This window comes from Cavia porcellus, unplaced genomic scaffold (assembly GCF_034190915.1).
Source record: "Cavia porcellus strain 051 isolate PalLab524CR breed Dunkin Hartley unplaced genomic scaffold, mCavPor4.1 scaffold_31, whole genome shotgun sequence".
Lineage (NCBI taxonomy): Eukaryota > Metazoa > Chordata > Mammalia > Rodentia > Caviidae > Cavia > Cavia porcellus.
Window position 1 is genome coordinate 34,045,568 of NW_026947514.1, and position 21,755 is coordinate 34,067,322.

The following is a 21,755-nucleotide window of genomic DNA, read 5'->3' on the forward strand; positions in this document are numbered from 1 at the left end:
CTCAGCTGGTTTCTGGAGTGGTCTCTTCCACCCGTGAGTGACAGACCCCAGCTGAGATTGTGAATATGTCAATTTCCTGGGCACACGAAGTCAAACTTATGCAGACCCAGACTCTCTGGAACAAAAGAGTCTCCCGAGAAAAACGTGGTCCTTATAGGAAGCAAAATTGTAAGTGTGGCAATAAATGCACTCCAATATTTATTTATTTATTGTCATATTTAAAATGTGTTTCCATAAATATATTTGCCACTCAAGCCAGTGATAATGTGTGTGCTTTTATAGAGGTAAGACTCATTGAAAATGTCTTTATTAGTGTATATTTGTGATATAGAATAGTGATGCTCGCTTTGGAGGACCGGAACATGCATACATCATATCTTGATTGTTTTCAGTCCCTTTACCCTCTCTTCCTTTTCTTCTCTTCCCCTCAGCCCTCTCCAGTGTCTTCAAGGCTCTACCTTATAGCTATAATTTCTCTTTTATTTTATTCCTTTACTTATTAAAAGAAATATGGAATGCATCTCAAATTTGCAGGGCCATGTGCAGGGTCATGCTAATCCTTTTATGGTTCCACTTTCAGTGTGTGTGAGGCCGAAGCAAGCACCCTGGACTTTCTCTATGGTGTGCTACACTTCAAATTCCTACTTTCTCTCGTGGCATTTTATGACTTTGTGTCCCTTCTTCAGCTGTGTCACTGTATATTTCTCATAGGTAATGTTAGGGGAAAGATGAGAGGTGCCTCCAATATAGATAGCAGCAGTAATAGCAAATAAAGGGCAAAAAGGAGACAACCTAAATGTCTATCAGTTGGAACCTAGTTAGTAGGATATTTGCAGTACATAATGCATACAATTTAAGATGAATTATATTTATTGGCATGGAAAGATATTCATTACTTAATATCAAATAAAACCGTTCTAGAAAAGTATTTAAAGTATTTTATATAAAACTATAAACATTAACTATATATATATATAAATATAGGTAGTTTTCTTTCCCCAAAAAACATTAGAAGTTTTTGTTTTTGGGTGTAGAAATTTGATACAATGTTTTTAAGTTTTTGCTTTGTTCTTTTCTGTATTATGTAAACATTTTACAAGGAGTATGAATCATTTTTCTAATAAAGCTATTAAAATGTTTTGAAAGTATTGATTTCATGAGTAAGGAAGAAAGCTGAGACTTGGGGACATTGACAAGTGACTCAATAAAGCCACGATCTTTGTGAGTCCAAAAACCAGGATGTGTCCCCATTACCACCGACCCTTCAAGTTTCATGGCAACTCTTTGAGTCCTGCCGCTAGCTGGTTAAGACACTGGGGATGGATATGGAGAAGTGAGGATCAGTGTTCAGACTGGAGGAGACCCACCTGCTTTTTATGCTGTGTGGATCCCTATTATCTCTTCAAAGCAATTAAGCTGTGACCACAAGAGCATTACCGGTTTCCTACTATACAGTAAGCTCTTGCGGTCTGGCAGTTGTCCAGTTCTTGAAGGAGCAGACACATGTCTGGGGACAGAGTTAAGCTGAGCCTTACTTCTGTTGCAAGCCGACTTCACATCCTTCTGGGAAATGGTGTTTCACCTATTCTCTCCACTTAAGGAAAGAAGGAATATGAAACTAGTTGGGTATAGTCCAGAGAACTGACGGCGTGGGGTTCTGGGTAGGAACAGCAGAGCGACTGATTTCAAGGCGGAAGTCCCAAGCCTGTCTTCCTTTCCTCTACTCTTTCCACCCTCTGTTGCTACCCACGTCCCTCCAGACTCCCAACTGCAGCACAGACTCTCATGGTCCTTCCTCTGATGATCTTAGAGCTTTGAGGCACCATTAGCTCCCCATCAGGACAAGGTGTCGGGACTCACAGGGCCCATTGTCTTTCTATAACATGAATTTGAACTTGAACAGTAAAAGCCCGAGGATGAGGCAGAGAATCAGTCTTCCACCATACAACTACGGGGGCACTTGCAGGGTCAAGATGGGCACCTGAGCAATCAGACCCCTTCTTAGCCTCTCGACCCTGAACCCAAACCTGGGGATGCAGAACAAGGGCCCACCCCACCACACTCTTCTTTGTGTTACTGAAGCCCCACTTTCTTCCCTTTCCGATCTGGGGTCCCTCTACTGTATTCCCCCGGGAGGCCACAGCTCCATGTACCTGATATTATGCTCATGGATGTGAAAAACATCCCACCAAGGGTGTCACTGCCTTCCCCCCATCTATGCTTGGTTGAAGGCAAAGAGTAAGCTGATCTTGACCTAAGCTGTGGGCATGAAAGAGAGGCAGGGGTTTTGACAGAAGGAAGTCTATGAATTTACAAATATTCAATCTTGAGCCAAAGCCAGAGCGTTCACAAATAAAGTATGGTAGAGATAGACCTGGCTGTGGAATCACCCTGACATAGAACACAAACAATCACAAACCTTTCACTTTCTTTTTTTTATTTTTTTATTTTTTTGTCTTTATCGGTACCAGGGATCGAACTCACGACTGCCTGCTTGCAAGGCAGGCGCTTATCCCGCTGAGCTAAACCTCCAGCCCCAAACCTTTCACTTTCTGCAAAGCAAAGGATTTAATACAGTCACTTGAGGGCCAGGGTTAATCAGTGGTAGAGTGGTTATCCAGCATGTGCAAGGTGCCGGCTTTGATTCTCAGCCCTACAAAATAAATAGAGCGGTCACTCAGCACATGACCTTTGTAATGCTTTGTTATAATCCATCCTGTGGTATTCTCATTTCCATATGTGTGAGTCTCAATCTTTCTTTCCTGTGAGACCCTATTTCTTAGCATAGTGCAATACATTAATTGTTGAAAGGAACAAGTTCCTTGAAACCAGGCACCTGGCTCTCAAAATAGCACAACACTAGATACTAGATACAAAAAAATGCATTTGCTAATTAATTAGTAGGTGTCAGAGACTAACGGAACACCTCAACTGAACAAATTCCCCAGGTAAGATGGTGTCCCTGGGGTCATGGACCCTTCCAGTTTATGCAGGCTTTTCTGAAGGAGGCAGAGTTCTACAAGGGCTAGGACATGGAGGGTTCAGAGAGGAGAGACAGGTTTTACCTACCTTCTGTGATGCAATTTTCACCCCAGTGGCCCCAGCTAGACCACCCCTCAGCCAGCTCCAAGGGGAGATATCTTTTGGCTTAGCTCTACAGAAAGAATGTTTTTTCTACTTGATTCCATCCCAAGACCTAGGGACCAGGGATTGGTGGTTAGAAGAGATGGTGTGATAGAAATTCTTAACCTATGTTGCCGAGGCCCAAGATATGCTTCTGCAATTGCTGCACCGGGCTAAAATTTCTCTTTGAACTGATACGGTGAAGTTGGGACTGGTGCGCGGTGTCGGGGGGGTGCGGTGGGAGTGGTTTAGATAGCAACATAAAAGCTTTGGCTGCAAAGTCTTCTCATAACCAGGCTGGCCTTAACAATGCTCCTTTGTCCTTCCTCAGACGACTAAGCTCCTTGTATCCTGGCAAAGGGAGGCACAGAGGGGAAGTGACCAGCTTGGAGTGTAGTTTATAATCTCCAGGGCAGAAATTCTTTTAAATATGCCCTGCACCTGGCCTGACCACTGAGCTGGAAATGACAGCAGATGAGTGGGGGTGCTGAGTGAGGCAGATGGGCAGAATGGGGCTCTCCCCATGACTCCCAAGTTTCCTACTCAACCTTATCCCCCAAAAGATTTACGACCTCCATGCTGAAATGCACATTTCAAGGTTTAATGCAGTGTTGCTTTAGTATGTTTATATTCTGACTTTGATTTTATTAGCTTTGGCACTTTCCTCTCTTAATTCACTGCTGGTCTTATGAACCTGCACTAATTTTCATGGATGCTGTAGTACACACATTTTGTTAATACTTTACAGATGAATTCCCATTATCACAGAATCATATGATCTTTATGTTCAGACTCAAGGTGTTCATGAGTATTACAGTCCTTTATCCATTGCATTTTCTTTTTGATGAATAGAGAAAGGACATGACTTTTAAATTATCCCTAAGGTGGGTTGGGAGGTCATTCAATAGTATAACTCATGCTTAGTACCTAAGAGTAGAAGGACATACAATTTTCAGAACTCTGTGAAACTATATATATCCCTTTCCTACATGGAATAGATAGCAAATCCCCTGATAAACCAGCAACCAACTTGATCATTTCCCCTGGGCTTAACACCTCCTCTAGTACTCTTTACAATTCTTCTGTGACATATTATAAAAATTCAAGAACATTCTTAATAACCTTTTGCATTTATTTCCCCTATCATAGTTCACCTACTCTATAGCTGTGCAGTTTACAAAAAGTATGATTCATAATATAATTTATGCACTTACCCTAATGTAAATTATGGACTTTGGATGATAATAATGCCACCCAGCTCTGTACCAATCTTGGCAAGAGAAATTAATTGTTTTGCATCTATGTCTTCAAAGCCTCCTGATTTCTAAAAATTTATATGTTTCTCCCTTCACCTTCAATCATGGCTGGCAATCTTACAAAAAGAAATGAGATACTGCTATACATTTAAAATGGCCCAAATGGGGTGGGGATTTAGCTCAGGGGTGTAAGTGCCTGCCTGGCAAGCACAAGGCTATGAGTTCAATCCCCAGTACCACACATAATAATAATAATAAACAAATGAATAAAATATAATGGTCCAAAGCCAGAACTCTGACAATACCAAATACTGGGGAGCATTTTGGAACCACGGAAATGTTCATTCACTGCTAGGGAAATACAAACATGGTGCACCCACTTTGGAAGAAAGTTTGGATATTCCAAAGCTAAACTTACTCTCATACGATCCAGCAGTTATATACTCTAGTACTTACCCAAAGAAGCTGAAAACATACCTACACCAAAACCTACATGCAGTTTATAGGAACTTTATTCATCTTTTGTGGTGCTGGGAATCAAACCCAGGACCTCATGCATGCTAGGCAAATGCTCTACCACTAGGCTACCAACCAGCACTTCTGCTCTTAATTGCCATAACTTGAAAACAGTCACAATGCCTTTCAGTGATGAATAGATAAACTGCTGAAAGCTGAGTATGATGATACATCCCTTTAATTCTAGCCCTTGGGAGACTGAAGCAGGGAGAAGGCAAGTTCAAATCCTGCTGGGTAACTTAGTGAGATCCTGTCTCAAAATTGAATTTTAAAAATTTGAAAAAGTTAAAAGGCTGGGTTTCTAGTGCAATCCTGAGATCAATTTTCAGTACTGCATAATCCACCAAACAAAATTCCAGACAGTGAGATATTATTTGGTGCTAAAAATAAATGAGCTCTAACATCATAAAACAATTTGGAGGAAACTTAAAAGTATATTGCAAATAAAAGAAGCCAATGTAATATGAAAGGGTACATGTTATCCGATTCCAACTATATAACATTCTGGAAAAGGCAGAGTTACAGAGACTGTGAAAAGATTGATGGCTAGGGGACTGGGGATTTAGCTCAGCGGCATAAACACCTGCCTTGCAAGCAAGCGGTCGTGAGTTCAATCCCCAGTACCGATTAAAAAAAAAAAGATTGGCGGCTAGTGTGGAGGGAGAGATGAGTACACGCAGGACGCAGAGTGCTTGTAGCAGTGAAGGTATTCTGTGTGGTACAGGGATGGTGGGTACATGTCATTCTACATCTGTCCAGAACCATAAAATGCACAACACCAAGAACAAACCTTAACATATACTATGGACTTTAGGTGATAATGATGTGTCAATGTGGATTCGTGAATTGTAACAAACATACCACTCTGGTTCATGAATTGATAGCAGGGAATGTTATACACGTACAGAATCCGGGTGTGTATAGGGAGATTGCATGGTTTTGTTGTGAAACTAAAATGGCTCTAAAAATTAGAGTCTAGGCTGCGAGTAGTGTCATGAACTTGTAGTCCCAGCTTTTCAGGAGGCTGAGGAAGGAGACTTGCAAGTTTGAGGCCAGACAGGACAACTTGGTGAAACTCTGTCTTTGAAAAAGATAAAAAAGAGCCTAATGAAAAACTTTTAAAAATTTCAAAAAAGAGGTCAAGCATGGTGGTACATGCCTGTAATTCTAGCACTTGGGAGACTAAGGCAGGAAGATTAATGCAAGTTTGAGGGCAGCCTGGGCTACAAAGTGAGTTCAAGCCATCCTGAACTCCACAGCAAAATCGTGTCTCAAAAAGATTAAAAAAAAAAAAAAAAGTTACAAAAAAGAACCTTATAAAAGCACTGAGTCAGGTATAAATTCCCTGTGTGGCATATTTGTACTTCTCATGGACATTTGCTGTATGGGGTCCCTCAGCAGCCTTTCCTCTCCTTTTTGGTAGCAGTCCTTTGATTTTTCTTCCACTGCTCACCTCACATCTGATGCTATAGAGCTTATATGAGGGGGCCTGCTCAGCCAATAGGGAAGGTTGGATGTGCATCCTAACCTGGGAAAAACTGACTCTACACTTGATAAAAGGATTGGAGACTAGTTTTTCTGGCAGTAGAAAGCCTTGTGGAAACTGTAAGTTACTTCCCATGACCGGTGCTAGTTTCCCACGCCCTTCGCCCAGGATTGAACCCAAGGCTTTCCGCACTGAGCTAAATCCACGCCCCCCCCCCATTTTAAGAAGGGGCTGTCCCTCTACATTCAAACGCCAGCATCTCACTAAGATGGCACCAAACACCCATCTCTCTGCTTTCCTTTCAGATATTTTCCTGTAAAGTGGATTCAATTGATTCCAAACTCAAGATTGCCCGCGGCACCAATGTTTCCTGTTTCTGCCGCTCTTCTCTCTCATCACAGTACGTGTAACAGACTGCAGGTGACCTTCCCTTGATCTCCAGTTCCAGTGCTCCTTCCCGGACTCTTTCTCTTTGTGCTGTGGGCCAGTCCATCCCCTGAAATTATTCTCCTGAGTCACAGCTCTCCTGACTTTCAGTCAGAGGGCAACCCCCAGGGAACCAATCTTAACAAGCATTAAGGAATCTTTCTGATTCCCTTCAAAAGTCATCAAGAACATTCCTTACGGTGGAGACAAGAGCAAGCCCTCTATGGATGGTTTGCTCTCAAGGCAAGACAGAAGGGTTCGTGTCCTTCAGAAAATAGGCCTAAGAATCTAACATATTCAAGGCACTTTAGGAACTACGAAGATACTTGCAAGATTGCTTTACTGCCAGGTAGGAGAATGGAGTCATAAAGAGAGCTACCATTGACTGCATGTGATGGCAGGCACTTTCCAGGACAGTGTGGTGCTCCTGCCACTCATTGACTCGGTACTCCGTGTCTGGCACTGATGAGAAGCACCTAATATATATCATCTTATTCTTACTGTGGCCCTATGGGTGGGTGTTAACTCTACTTCTGTTTTTGCAGATAAGGAAATAGGTCGAGAAATGTTAAATGAACCATTTTAAGATGCTCAACTATCAGGATGTGGAGTCTGAACTCAAATCCAAGTCTGGGCAACACTCATTATATGAAACAGAATGAAATGTTGCCTGGTTTTAGGGTTACAAATAACAGTCAATTAAGAACCTTTAAGCCAGGACATAATGACACATGCCCATAATTCCAGAACTCAGGAGGTCGAGGCAAGAAGATGGCAAGTTTGAGGTCAGCTTGAGCAAGACCCTGTTTTAAAAGTAGATTGAGTCCAGATCTTCCTGTGTAAAATGTATGTCTGTCTGGTCCACCACACTGTTCTACTTTTTTTTTTTTTTTTTTGGTTTGGGGATTGAACTCACTACCTTGCATTTGCCAAGCAGGCACTTATGCTGCTGCGCTAACCCCTGGCCCTGTTCCATTTACTTTGATGAGACAAGAAGGAAAAGAGGGTATGTATCAGTGTAGGAGCTTATACTGTCCCAGGGACTCCCTCTTTTTTTTTGGTTCTTTGAGACAACTATGCAGCTCAGGCTGACTTTGAACTCTATGTAGCTCACACTGGTTTAGAACTCATTACTAATCCTCCTATCTCAGCCTCCTGAGTGCTAGGACCACAGGTGTGCACCACTACACCTGACTTGGGACCCTCTACTTTCAACCTGTACCTAAGTCTCTACCGCCATGATCACTGTGCCTCCGTTCATCTATGGCCACTTTCCCTCCTGTTCCCATAACTCTGCATACAGGTCTCAGAGTTCTTGGGGTGAAAAGCCAGGGAGCTCACTCATTGCCACAGATGCTATTTTGAGGTCCTCTGCTGTAGCAGACTGCTTTGCCTTGTACATGCCTGATTTTATTTGAAATTTTCTTGGTGCAGATGGGAAGGACCTTGGACAGAATGCTGAAAGATCTCAGTTTGAACTGTGTTGTGCTTTTCCTAGCAATCTAACCTTGACCAAACCACATATCCTCTCTAGGCCTTGATTTCCTTATTTATGTAAAGAAAGAAGAGATGATCCAGCCATGGTGGTACCTGCCTATAATCTCAGCACTCAGGAAGTTGAGGCAGGAAGATTGCTGTGAGTCTGAGACCAGCCTGGGCTGCATAGCCAGACCCTGACTCAACTCCCCACCCCCCAAAAAGGGGGAAAAAAACAGAAGGAAAGAAGAGATGTCAATTGTAAGGTATTATATAAATTTTATAAGGAAGAAATGATCCATAATGGAAGGATGAGGAAAATCCTGATTTGTGTTGTGAAGACCAGAGGAGAGGTAGGTAAAGACCGCCTAATCCTGTGCCTTAGTTCCTAACCTTCCTTCTTTCTGGCTCAGTAACTGTAACTTGGCCTCTCTCCTAAAAATGAAAATATTAATATTATATATGAAAACAATTCCTTTGACCTCAAGGTTTACTTTTTGCCTCCGATTTTAAGAGAAATTCCTTTCTCTGGATCCCTAAAAATATTGTTGGCACTAGGCACCCTGCCTGCTTACTATGCCTAATAGCTAAGTTGCCGGGAATTCAGATCTTGTTGCCTTTCCAGCCCATTATGCCTTCCTCTAAGCAATGCTGCCTCCCAGAGCCAGAGAGAGAGAGAGAGCTGAGCCAGCTGCCAAACCATCAGAGACAGTGGGAACACTATGACTTCATAACAAGGGGTGCACAGGACATTGCTCTCGGCCAGCTGGATCTTGATGAAGCTGCTTCTCGCCAGGGTATGTGGTGCGGGGAGCTGTCTCCTGTCTCTCTGACAACCTGGTAGGCACAGCCCATATGGCCTTGAACCCTTTTTCCTTTTCTTCGTCTTTCCCCCACAGAAAATAGTTCATGTTACTGAAAACCCACTGAAGACTTTACATGTACAACATCATTGAGGCATTATGTATATTTCTGAAGCCAGTGATATGAAGATATCCATTATACAAAGGAGGATTAGGAAGGCCAATGACTCTCTTGGCTATTTCCTTCCTATACAGGTTTAAGGAACAAACTCTGTCCCTGTCAGAAATCCAGTTTCCTTAGAGAACATTGCATTGGCCACCCCATGCACAGGGTGTACAAGGAGATGGGTTTAGAGCTCTGGACTATACTACCAAATCCCAGTTTGGGGATGTATGTTAGTTGGTCTTTGAATACCCTGCCCAGGAACAGGAGGTTAATGGAAGACGCATGGGCCCATCAGAAAATCAGAGGGAAGACACAGTACCAGATAAGGTTTAGAAAATAGAACAGCAGCCCAGCTCCATGCCCAAGAGGGGCAAGACCAGCTAGATGAACATCAGCTTCCCTTTCTTATAAGACTCCACACTGCCTTGGACCTCTGAGAGCTCTTTGTCCCTGTGGGTAAGCCTGCAGTAGTACCCTGTTTAATCTTTTTGGCATAAATTAAATTTTGGACTTGAGAGGTTCAGGCCTGGCTTCAGGCAAATCAATTCCTTACACTTCCATAGGCCTCTGTTTCTCTGTCTTGGAGATGAGCATAAACGGATAAGGCTGTTTCAATGAGTGGACTATGTGGATACAATGCTGGTGTCACACTGGCTTTGCAATACCAAGTGACCCTCAGGTAGCCCGGGCCTGCACAGTACTCACAGTGGTGCGGTACACGCGGTCCTGCAACCTCAAATGCAGGAGTTGGGTGGTGGGGTGGGGCACAGAGGCCCAGAGCCCTGCACCGCAGCCACCTGCACCACTAGGGATGCGGGTGCTTCCAGGTGACGGGGGAGGGCCGGCCGGTGTGGGCCAGCCGCCGGCGGGCGCGCAGGAGTTAAGCAGGGCGGAGGGCAGCGCCTGTCAGACGCGAGCATGTGCAGTTTGCACCGCATCCGTACTATGGGTGAGTGCCGCCGCGGCCGCCGCTGCCGCCGCCGAGGCTCGGTTCCTCCCAGGCAGCGGCGGCTGCAGCCCCCCGGCCCCGGCGCCGCCGAGGCGGGCGCCGGCCCGCGATGCGGTCGTAGGCGCGGGCGGGCGGGCGGGCGGTCGCGAGGGGAGGCACCGGTGACCGCGGGGGTGGGGGGACGCCGGCGTGGGGGCGGGGAGCGGGCGGCGCAGGAGAGCGCCCCGAGTCCGCGCGGAGGAGGAGCGGGAGCGGCGGGGAGACTGCGCTGCGGGCCGCACCTGCGCCCGGCCGCCGGCCGGCCCTTCCCGTCCTGCCCTGCCCTGCCCGCGGCCCCGCCGGGCCCCGCACCGGTAGGTGCCCGCGACGCCCGCAGAGAGGCCTTTCCGCCGCCGCCGGAGGGGGCCGTGCGCGGGGGGCGCGAGCGGTGGGCGAGGTGATGGGGAAGACAGGGCCGGGGCCAGCGGGAGGACGCCGCCGGATCCCGCCGCCTCTTTGCTTTCGGTTTCTCGCCTGCTGCCCCGGCTCGAGCGCCAGCTGCAGAGGAAGGAGCCGGTGCGCCGGGACTTGGTTCCCTGCGGGGGATGGGCGCGCAGGGGGGCGTGTTGGGAAAAGGGGTGCGCGTTGGCAACTTTCCCTGCCTGAAACAAAGGGGTGCCAGGGGTATGCGAGGGGGAAGGGTCCGCGTGGGATCCTGGGCAGCGGAAGGCTGACACCTCTTCCCCTGGGCAGAAAGCACCCCGAGGCTGCCTCGGGAGGACAGAGGGGGGCGCCAGTCTGGGTCGAATCTGGGGAACGAGGGCTTAGGTGTGGGAATCATGGACCCTTATGAGTTTGAGATAGAAGACTTTGCTGAAGGAGCGGGAACCCCTTCTAGAACACCCTACTGCTTTCTCCCGGGGTACATGAAAACACTGGGTGATGGTGGACTACACACCTGGGTGTTCTCCTCTCCCCAGGTCCATGCCCAGCCCCGATCCGGGCTCTGGCCCTGTCTCTGGCTGCCATCTCTTCCTTTGGCCCCCCCTGACCCCTGGTCCAAGGAGGGAGATGCTGGGCTGGGCTGGGGAGCGGGGGAGCCGGAGACGTTGGTGTCTTTCGCAAGTGTCTTCCTTCCTGTCCGCCTCTGGCCAGTCTGAACCTGACCCCCATCCCTTCTGCCCTGACTCCACTCCCTGTCTTTCTCTAGGGTGTCTGGGGGTATGTTTGGTTGCCTCAGGTATAGAGCTTGCCTTAGCTGGTTGTTCAGAGACTGCTTCCAGTCTCTTCCCAGAGGACAAGAGCAGGACCTGGGAAGGGGCCTCTGGTGTAACCTTGGGGGCTCTGATGGCCCATGCTGTGCACTTTCAGCAACCCAATAACAAATGGACCGTCACTCTGGCCTTCTGACTTGGGTCGTGGGAGAGACTAGGATTCTCTTTACTGTACCAGGAACTGAATGGCCCACACTGGGTGGTACAGTACTTTTTTCTCTAGAAAACAAATGGGCCAAGCTCCAGGTCCCCAGACCCTGACCTTGTATCTCCAGGAATGAGATACCTCCAGCTCCCAGCTGGCTGTCATCCTGGGACAGGACAGCCCTTTGGGAGCTCAGCGCTGCCCTCCCACCCCCCTTCAGAAGGCAGAGCTACATCTGGTTGCCTGCGGAGACAGATGGCACTGGAGGGCTCCCGACTTCTGCTGGACTCTCCGCCTCTGCCGTGAGTGAGCTGATGGTCTAGTGGTTGGGCCAGGGCACTTTTCTTTGGAGCACCATTCTCTCTGGAGCCATGAAGGGTAGGGCTGAGGTGAGGCTGTTCTTCCTGGAGGGTCTATGTTTGGAGATAGGGATTTGGGAGAAAGGGACATTGTTTGAAAGAAATGACACAATATTTAGTTTGACTGATGCCATTTAAAAGTACCGAGGTAAGGGGCTGGGGATTTAGCTCAGCGGCATAAGCGCCTGCCTTGCAAGCAGGTAGTCGTGAGTTCGATCCCTGGTACCGATAAAAACGAAAAAGACAAAAAAAAAAAAAAAAAAAGTACCGAGGTAACCAGAAGTAGAGGCCCATGCCTGTGATATCAGGGACTCAGGAGGTTGAGGCTAGATGATGGCAAGTTCAAGGCCAGCCTGGGCAAATTAGCAAGACCTTATCTCAAAATAAAATAAAAAAGATTGGGCATGTAACTCAACACTGTTTACCTAGCATTCGTGGGGCTGTGGGTTCAATCCCTAATACAAAAAAAAAAAAAAAATTCTGTAGTGGGAGACGGTGGATTTTCCAAAATCAGTAAGGGTAGCAGAGAAAATAAAAGGCCCTGGCTTTTAGAACTGTGTCCCTGGGCTTACAGCTAAGGTCAGGTGCAGGGTCTAGACAGAGCCCAGCCAGCACCACTGCTATGGACTTTCACCCTGTAACTGGGCAGGGTTGATTATTGCTAATCCCTCGTGGGGTTTATCGCCAGCTGTTTATTCATAGCTGCAGATAATATGGAAGCTGGACCTCCCCAGCTCCAATAGTGATAAAACGGTTTTTCCAGGGACTGACTGTTCCTCAGACTGTTAGGCTGGGAAAATGATTCTCCCCTGACTCCCTCTTTTTAAGTGATGAGGTATGAAATTTTACATTCCTAAAGTTATTCGAGTGCCTCGAGTCCTTGAATGAAAGATAGCAAATGAGTTAGGGAGCCTTACACTGTGTTCACTCTAGTTGTATCTGATTTGCATTTTGTTTCTAAAGGAAAAAGTGTCGTTTTACAGGAAAGGGCTAAATTACAGCTTCTGTGATGGGGAATGAATGCTCAGTGTTGGTTTTAAAAGTGTAGTTTTATCAGAAAAGCTGTTGCTACAGCACACAGGCGTTGGGTGTTTTTTCCTTTTGCCTGTTCCCAGGGTGTCTTGGAGCTCCTCCTCCCAGCTAGAATTTTTCCTGGGAGGGGTCCTGGGTGTTGTGACATTGAGGGTGAGAGAAGGGTCTCTGAGGTTTCTGGGGCCTCCAGGGTCTTAGGGAGAGCCCTGGGTCAGGGGAGTAGAGGGAGGCAAGCCGGCCTTATCAGCAGCCGGATCAGATCTGGCCGCCCTTGAGGGAGAAAAGAGATACCAAGCCCTCCCCCAGCCCAACTGCTCTCAAATGTGTGTCCTTCTCCTCCCCCTCCCTGCTCTCACCACCCTCAAATTACACATGGGTGGTTTTGGGTTCTGCTTTTTTATTTCAGGAACATTCTTCTTAAGGTATGGATAATTTCTGCTTTGGCAAACTCTCAGCTCCCTTTGTGGCCATACCTGGCCAAAGAGGGAATATGGGAAGAGAGTCTGGTGTTCTGGTAGGAAGAAATTGAGCCTTTCTAGCTAAGTTTTTTTTTTTTTTGTCTCTTACCTTTCAAACACAAACCTTCTGATTTCTTCCTCAGAAATCAGAAGGTTTGTGTTTGAAAGGTAAGATTCAGGAGGAAGGGGCGGGAGGGAACATTTTTGGTTGTGGTTTCCCTCTAGGGAAACTGAGTCACTCTGAGATCAGCACATTTGACTGGTGTGTGTGTGTGTGTGTGTGCGCGCGTGCGCTTTGGGCAAATTTGTCTTTCCTGCCAGCGGGTATACTTTTCCATTATGAGATAAGGATTCACAGAATTCAGGTACCTGTACATACATTTGGTTCGATGGGTCCATTTGCCTCAGACTTCGAGCTGTGGGATGCTCTGTGCTGCTCTGATTCCTAGGAAAGAACATGGTTGCTATGCCCAGTTCACATGTCTATAGATGACCTGAGGCCGAGTAATAACCTGCATATGCCCAGGATAAAAAGGAACGTCTTGTGCCCAGGCTCGCATACCTAAGTCTGCAGTGCCAGACAGCAGCTCTCCTCTGCTATAAGGCCCAACTCTGGGTTCACGTTAATGTCAGTCAGCTCCCCTGTGCATACTTTCAGTGAGGTCCAGGTCACAGAGTGATAGTGGCTCCCCACCCTTTCAGAGGATGGTGCAGAAGGGAAACTCCATTTTGCTCTCATGTCGATGCTTCTGCATTGGGGTCACAATTCAGTGTGGCATTCTGAACGATAACTACAGTCATCACCAATTCCACTTCTGAACATCCAGCCTGCCATTATCCTTTACTCTATGGGCTCCCAGAGAATTTGAGATCCTTTCAGGGCTCCTGGCTCCCGCTGTGGCTGGTACTACAGAAGGAGGCAATGGTGTTGAAATTAGGGCAAAGCATCTAATGGACAAGACTTGTGTCTTCAGCCCGCTTCCTGTGGAAGCGTGGCAGTGTACAAGACTTCACCTGCCAACTAACACAGGGAGAGCTGGTAGATAGAGAACATAACTGGAGAGGTCACTTTCAGCCCATCCTCTCCTCTCGTATCCAGAAACCCCTCATTCAGAACATACTGTATCATCCACTTCCGACTGCTTTTGGTGTTGGATTTGAATGATGAATGCCTTCTAGCTGTTCATTCATTCATTGTCTCGGTTTTTAAGAGGCACCCCTGTTCCATGAGCCTCTGGACTGGTTCATTTCCACCAGGAAGGTCACTCACCCCGAGTTTTAGTGAGGCCTTGACACCAGCCCTGAGGAGCTAGGGGTGCCAGCCAAGCAGGAGATTGAAGGGCCACAAAGAGAGGATTCTTTTCTGGGTTTCTGAAGGATGATTCATGCTTTGAGATAAAATGTGCCTCCTGGGGCTCTGGTTTCACTGCTTGCACAATCAGTGGAGAGTCAGGCTTTGGTGCAGCAAGAAGCTCACCGTGGAGATCATAACTGCTGTTCTTGGGGGCACTGACAGGGACCTGGTGGTATTAGCCAGCTGGCTATCCCCGTGGCTTTTACCCTTGGCCAAACTCTATCGTAGACCCTAGTCTTTAGGATCTCCCTTCCTTTTGTTCCCAAACTAAAACCTTTCCAAAGCCAGTAATGAGCCAACCAGGACACTGGTCTTACTTTTATCCATCCTCTTAAAACAAGGAGGGTCAAAAAATAGTGTTGCCACTGGGCGCCACAAGCAGTGGTTCCACATCTTGATCCTGTGTTCGTTGTCTGCTTGTCAGAAGCAGTGAGATGACCTGCTGCTGACCTGCGGATGCCTTCATGCCCGCATGGTTCTTAACACATGTGAGTGCTCTTTAAATTACCAGCCCTGGTACTTTGATGGGATCAGAGACCTGGATTTTTAGGACATTGGGCAGTGATGCTGTTTGTATGGGAGCTAATGAGGGCAAACATTTCAGGAACCAGGAAATCTGGGCTCCCTCTCTAACTAACTCACTTGAGTGATCTTGGATAGCTCATTTTAGACCTCTGAGATTTAATTCTGTTAGTGCAGTTTCAATGACTTAAGTGATCATAGCGGAATAACAGCTGACAGCCACCATTTATGGAATGTTCACTGTGTGTTGGGCATTGGGCTAAACACTTTTCATCCCTGTCCTCTCAGAGCAGGGAGATAGCTGCTATTAATTATCCCCATTTTGAGCTGGGTGTAGGTGGTGCGTGCCTATAATTCCAGCACCTGGACGGTTAAGGCAGGAGGATCTTGAGTCTGAAGCCTGGGTTACGTCGCAAATTCAAGGCCAGCCTGAAAACGTTTTTAAAAATTATCCCTTTATACAGTTGGGGAAACTAAAGCTCTACAAGATAAAATGATTGCATATATTATGCAGCTATTCAGCATTCAATCTGGGATTTGAACTGAGATCCATCTGATTTTGTTTTGTTCTGTAGCCTTGTATTAGGTGAAAGAACAAATATGGGGGACACAGCAAAAGTGGAGGTAGTTAGTTAATATATAAAGAGAATAGATGTGGATTAAACAGCTAGTGCAGAGGCTGAGAGTGTGGATTCTTACTTTTAGCCAGCATTCTGGTGAACGCTCGGGGAAGAGGGAGAGGTCTGTACCTCGCAGTGGGGAAGCAGAGCAGCTGGTCTGGGAGTTCCTCTAAGGGAGCAGGCTTTCTGCTTGGCACAGGAATGGTCCACATAAACCCCATTTTATTTTGTTGCCCCCAAATTTCCTCTTGCTTAACAGGTTCTTAGGCAACATTTTATTGTTTATTACCCTACTGCCACTAGTTATAGCAGCTTATCTTTACAGATTCCCCTCTTCCCCCTTCTTCTTTTTAGCTTTTGAGACATGGTCTCACTGTGTAGCCCCGGCTACCCCAGAGCTCACAATCTTAACTTCTCAAGTGCTGGAATTAAAACCATGCACTGCTATAACCAACTCTTTGAAGATTTGTTTGTTTCTGACAAGGCCTCACTATGTATGGTCCAGGTTGAGCTTTGACCTCACTATGTAGCCCAGGCTGGCCTTGAACTCACAGCAATCCTGCCTCAGCCTCCTGAATGCGGGATACCGGCATGCATCACCACATCCCACTGCGGATTCCTGACTGCAGTATTCATCCTCTGATTTCTGTACCTTCTCCTATCTATTGTTATATTGCAGCTGAGAGTCCTGATTATGCCTTGGGTCCCAGTTACACTCTGCAAAGTACAAGAAGCATTAGACTACCCCATTTTTCTGAGGAAGTATTTATGGCCACTGATTACTCCATTCAAACTAACCAGCTATTTCACTGGTTATTCCAGGCAAACTGGCTATAGGCCTCTCCTACCCTTCTGAGATATTTTTGGAAGAGGAGGGTCGGTAGCCTAAGGGAGGTGAGCTGGTCCCTCTTAGGTTAGCTGTGTAATGGAGCAATGTGCTGGGGGCCAAGATGCTTGGGCTCTTATCTTTACTCGGTGACTCTGGGCATGTGATATGAGTTCTTTGGCTTTTGGTTTCCTTACCAATGAAACAAGAATGTTGGACAGAATGTTCGGCAGCCTTCCGTCTAGTAGTTATGCTAGGTGATGCAGTAGACTCTGGATATTTGTGACCTTTCTCAGGGAATAACACAGCTGATCTGGAAGTGTGGAAGATCAGAGCTGAGAGGGAGAAGTGGATTGAAGGAGAAGGAAGCCACACTGGGAGTCAAGGGACAGAGCCAGAGCTGTAGGGAGCGCCTTCTTGGGAAAGGGGGCTTGGTCCAGCCATTCCTCCTTTGACTGGGGCCCTGGGATAGCTGAGAGGTACCATTTGTGTACCCTTGTGCTCACCATTTCTTATGCCACAGCAAGCACCCCTGTATTTTATCTTAAAATGTGAACTTTACGTTCCCTTCATCCTTTCACCATCCTTAAAAGCTTCAAGTAAAGGCAGCAGTACAGCTGTATGTTTGGTATATTTTTCACCGCAGGATTCTACCCCTCCCATGTATTCAGGACTTGAGAACTTTGGTTGGTGGCTTCTGAGCGACCTAGTGTTGGTGAGAACATACCTCCTTTGCTGCCCACTCCCTCCCTGAAAGGGCAAGGCCAGACCCTAAACTCAGCCCAAGAACACAAAGGTCATGGCTTCTTCGTTTATGGAATCCGGCTGTCGTGAGTTCTCTTTGAACAAAGCCCCTTGTTAAGGAGCCTTGGATGCTCTCATTCATTGGTAGACATCTGTTTTCATTTAACCAAATTCAAGGTTAAAGAGGAAACACATTTCCACTGACACCACCAAACCAAGCGTTTCTGTCCCTGCGCCTCTTACCTTTTTCCCCAGCTCTATATTGCTGTGGGCCAGTTGTCTCTATGGGGATTACCATGCTATGGGGATATGGGAAATGGTTTTAGTCAGTCCAGCGACAAACATGCCGTTGAATAGCTATGTTTCTGAGTATAAAGACACGTAATTCCTTGGGAAGCAACTTAATTGTGTTCCACTGTCCTTTTATATTTGTTCAATGGGATGAGTTCTTTCCCCGTCCTAGTATGAAAAATCAGTGAGGCTTTGTAACTTTTCTGGTCACGGGCAATAGTAGGTCTTGTGGTCACTTTAAGTCACAAACATGGCCTCGGTTAAGTCCTTCGCACATCCTTTCCTCTGTCCCTAGACTGCAAGGACGTGTTTGGGCGTGCTGCTGCCCACCAGCGTCCGGTCTCCTGGGCCAGGCACATATTTTTTGCTGAATCTGTCTTTCATGGCCATGTTCATGCTCTTATTAGAGATTCTTCCCCCACAACTACTGGGACTTTCACTTCCGATTGTCTTGAGAAGAGCAGATTATCCTTTATTCTAGATCACTGCTCCTCCTCAGCCCCTGAAATCCAGCAGTTTATCTCTAGGCTCTTTCCACTGAGGTCCTTCATTCTGTTGAAGTAGCCCTGTGGGGCAGGGCCAGCCAGTCCTCTCACTTGTGGCCCATATTCATCCCAAGAACCAGTTGCATTTCCTGTGATTCAGGAATTTCCTGGGAATGCAGGCTGACCCTGAGCTCCCTCGCCCCTCCCACAGGCAATGGCCAGTCTGTGTCAGCTTCTGGATGTCTCAGGCAGTGGCTGGACACCAGCCCAGCCTGTCCTCCCCAGCAGGGAACAGACATCGAGTCTGCAGGTAGGTCCTTCTGCAGCCCCCCATCGGCCTACTCTCAAACACAGTCTCAGTGGGAGTAGAGTGAAACCAGAGCCCACCAGTGCAGCCCCCAAATTCTCTGACAAAGGTGCTCCCCTTGGCTGTGCCCATTCAAACTCTTCCTGCTCTCGGTATGAGACAAGAGCTTACACATCATCACCTGGTATCACATGGGGAACACTGTATCATCATATTTCTGTACCTTACGTAGGACTTTTGACTTAATATCTTGTCATGTTTGTGTCACCAAAGCCGTCATTGTCACAATAAGCTCATGATGTCATACCTATTAGTGCTTGGGATAAGGCTACAGTACATATTTGACTAAAAATCTGACCTAAGAAAAGAGAACAACTAACCTTTACTGAGTTCGCATATATAAGTTAGGCCTCTGTACCTGTGAGGGATTTTTGTTTGTTTGTTTTGTCATTTTGAGGCAGGGTCTCACTATGCAGTTCGAGCTGGCTTTGAGCTCACTTTGTAGCCCAGGCTGGTCTCAGACTTGCAATGATCCACCTGCTTTAGCCTCCCAAGTGTTGGGATTATAGGTGTGTGACATGTGAGTTTTGAATCCGTGGATTCAACCAACCACAGATTGAAAATACTGTGGGAAAAGATTGGGCTCTTACTGAATAGTGCAGACCTTTTTCTTGTCATTATTCCCTAAACAATGTAGTACATAGTGTGTACATTGTATTAGTTATTGTAAGGAATTTAGAAGTGAGGGAGGATGTGCCTAGGTTATATGCAGATGTTGCATTTTATATAGGAGACTCAGGTATCTATGAGTTTCATTATTCGAGGAGTCTCCTGGAACTGGTGTCTCACAGAGTTCCAGGCATGGCTGGGCCTGCTACTGGCTTTAGCAAACCTGGTCTCTCTTTCATCCTCATGAGGGAGGCATTTGAATTATCTTTGCTTTACAAATGAGTACACCAAGGCCGAGAGAGGTCAAGCATCTTGTCTAAGGTCACACAGTTGGTGTCAGAGCCCAGATGGGAAGCAGTCTGACCCAAGTGCATGATTTTAAGCCACCACATTCTGTCACTTCCCACAAGCGTGAAGACCTTGCCAGGTCTTCAAGGTGGCATGCAAGTGATTGGGAACTGCTGCCTTAGGAGGAAATTGTAGGTTCTTTCTGTTTGTTTGAGCCACCGCCTTGCTATGAAACTCAAACTGGCTTTGAACTCGTGATCCCCTGCCTCAGCCTTCTGAGTACTGGGATTAGGGGAGTATTGGGCAATTGTAGGTTCTTCGATTTCTGGCTGTTTGAACCTCCCAAATGCTGGGATTACAGGCATGTGCCACCAAGCCTGGCTTTACCTGCTTCTCTGATCTCCCTTGTCCCCTAACAGCTCCTTACCAGAGTTGAGCCCACCCTACAGGAGGTCCGCCATCCGCATTCCTTCCCTGCCTCGCTTTGTTGGCCTGGAGGGCCCTCATCTGCCTTGTTGCATAACCACTTGAGTCTTTTTAAATATTTTAAGTCAGAGTTCATCCCTGCTGCAAAGGTGTGTTTAACTAAAACCACTTCTGCTGGGACTTTAAAGCCCTCTCGTCATTTCATCACTAAATTGTATTTATTACATACGCTTATGCAAAGGACAGCAAATGTGCAGCGCAGGCCACCAACTGCCCATTACTAATTTATGCAAAGCCATTGGTCTCTCTGAACCGTGGCTTCATCATCTTTAAAATGTGAATATAGGCAGAGTAGTGCACTCCTGTAATCCCAGCACTTGGAAGGCTGAGACAGGATCCCCACAAATTCGAGGCTACCAGGGCTATACAGTGAGTTCAAGACCAGTGTGAACTGCATAGTGAGACTGTGTCTCAAAAAAACAGAACAAAACAAAACAGAGACAGCAAAAAAAACTTTTTATTATTGTTTGTTTTTTTTGAGACAAGGTCTTGCCGTGTAGTTCAGGCTGGCCTCGGATTCACTATGTAGCCCAGGCTGGTCTCAAACTCACAGCAACCCTCCTGCCTCAGCCTCAGCCACACCTGCCTCAAAAAATAAAACAAAACTTTTGAGGTCTAATCTGGTGCCTTTTCCCTCTGCGATCTAATGTAAGGTTAATAAGACCCATTGTATTGGTGGAGTTGAAAGCTGAAATCTGCAGAATTCTAAAACTCAAAGCTTTTCTTTAGGTAGCAAGAGCTTGACGTGGCCTAACAAGACCTTTGCTGATCTGTTCCCACCACTGGTCTGGGCATGCGTGGTTGTCACTCAGAAATGTTAGAATGTGTGATAAGGGGCGTCCTACACAACCCTGCCATAGGGATTACATAATTCACAATATGTGCTCTTTTATTTTATTTTTAATTTTTAATTTTTTATCGGTACCAGGGATCAAACTCATGACCTCCTGCTTGCAAGGCAGGCACTTAAGCCACTGAGCTAAATCCCCAGCCCCAAATATGTGCTCTTTTAAGAAACCTAAAACGTTCTAAATTCCAAGGGTTTGGGATACGGGTTTGTGGTTCTGGACAGAGCTGCCGTTGGTACCAGGAATGGAAACATATCAGTCACAACAGATCTGTGCATAGGACCCCACCTCATGGGCTTCACCCTAAACCTGTTCCTGGTTCCAGTGCAGCTGTGGTCCTCCACTGTGGTTCATTGCTTTGATTTTTTTTTGACATACTGAAATGAAACATCATTTCTCTTAACTCCCAAAGTTGCCGGCACACTAAAAGTTTGTGCTTGAAGTGAGCGCCTTCACCGCCCTACCTGGTCCTAGGCTCAGTCCCTGCGTGGCTCCAGAATGGAGAAGGGCCATGGCCTTGGGATGAAGCCCTGTGTGCTCAGGGCAGGGGGTACCTTCTGAGGGGGCATCTTGGTTTAATGTGGGGGCCCTGCCCCTTGGGGGGACTGCATGCTTCCTGGAGGCACTTCCTGTATCTGGATGTTTCTGTGAAGCCTGAGTGAACCTTGTTCCTCTATTTCCATCTGGGCAATGACACAGCTACTCCAGGACATTAATTTACTTGTAATCCCTGTGGCTGCTTTGATTGGACATTTTAAAATTGGAAACATATACAAATGGCTCATGGGGAAAAAAGAGGTGTCATGTTTTATTTTATTTTTTAAAGAAGAAAAGTGAGAGGAAAAGTGAAGGAGATTCAGAGTTGCT

The 21,755-nt window shown here is 46.6% G+C and overlaps 1 protein-coding gene across 11 annotated transcripts in view; it reads left to right on the forward strand.

Moving 5' to 3' along the window:
* The first annotated feature begins 10,063 nt into the window (after positions 1 to 10,063).
* The window catches only part of Tmem229b (transmembrane protein 229B), a 41,929-nt gene continuing 30,237 nt past the window's right edge, over positions 10,064 to 21,755 (forward strand). For 7 of the 11 annotated variants that reach the window (XM_063241200.1, XM_063241199.1, XM_063241193.1 and 4 more), the window contains exon 1: positions 10,415 to 10,554. The gene's annotated coding sequence lies outside the window, so the exon portion shown is untranslated. Of the gene's footprint in view, positions 10,202 to 10,414; positions 10,555 to 10,731; positions 10,757 to 11,003; positions 11,989 to 21,755 lie in introns of those variants that run through there. The other 4 variants (XM_063241194.1, XM_063241195.1, XM_013155248.3 and 1 more) reach the window with 4 other exon arrangements.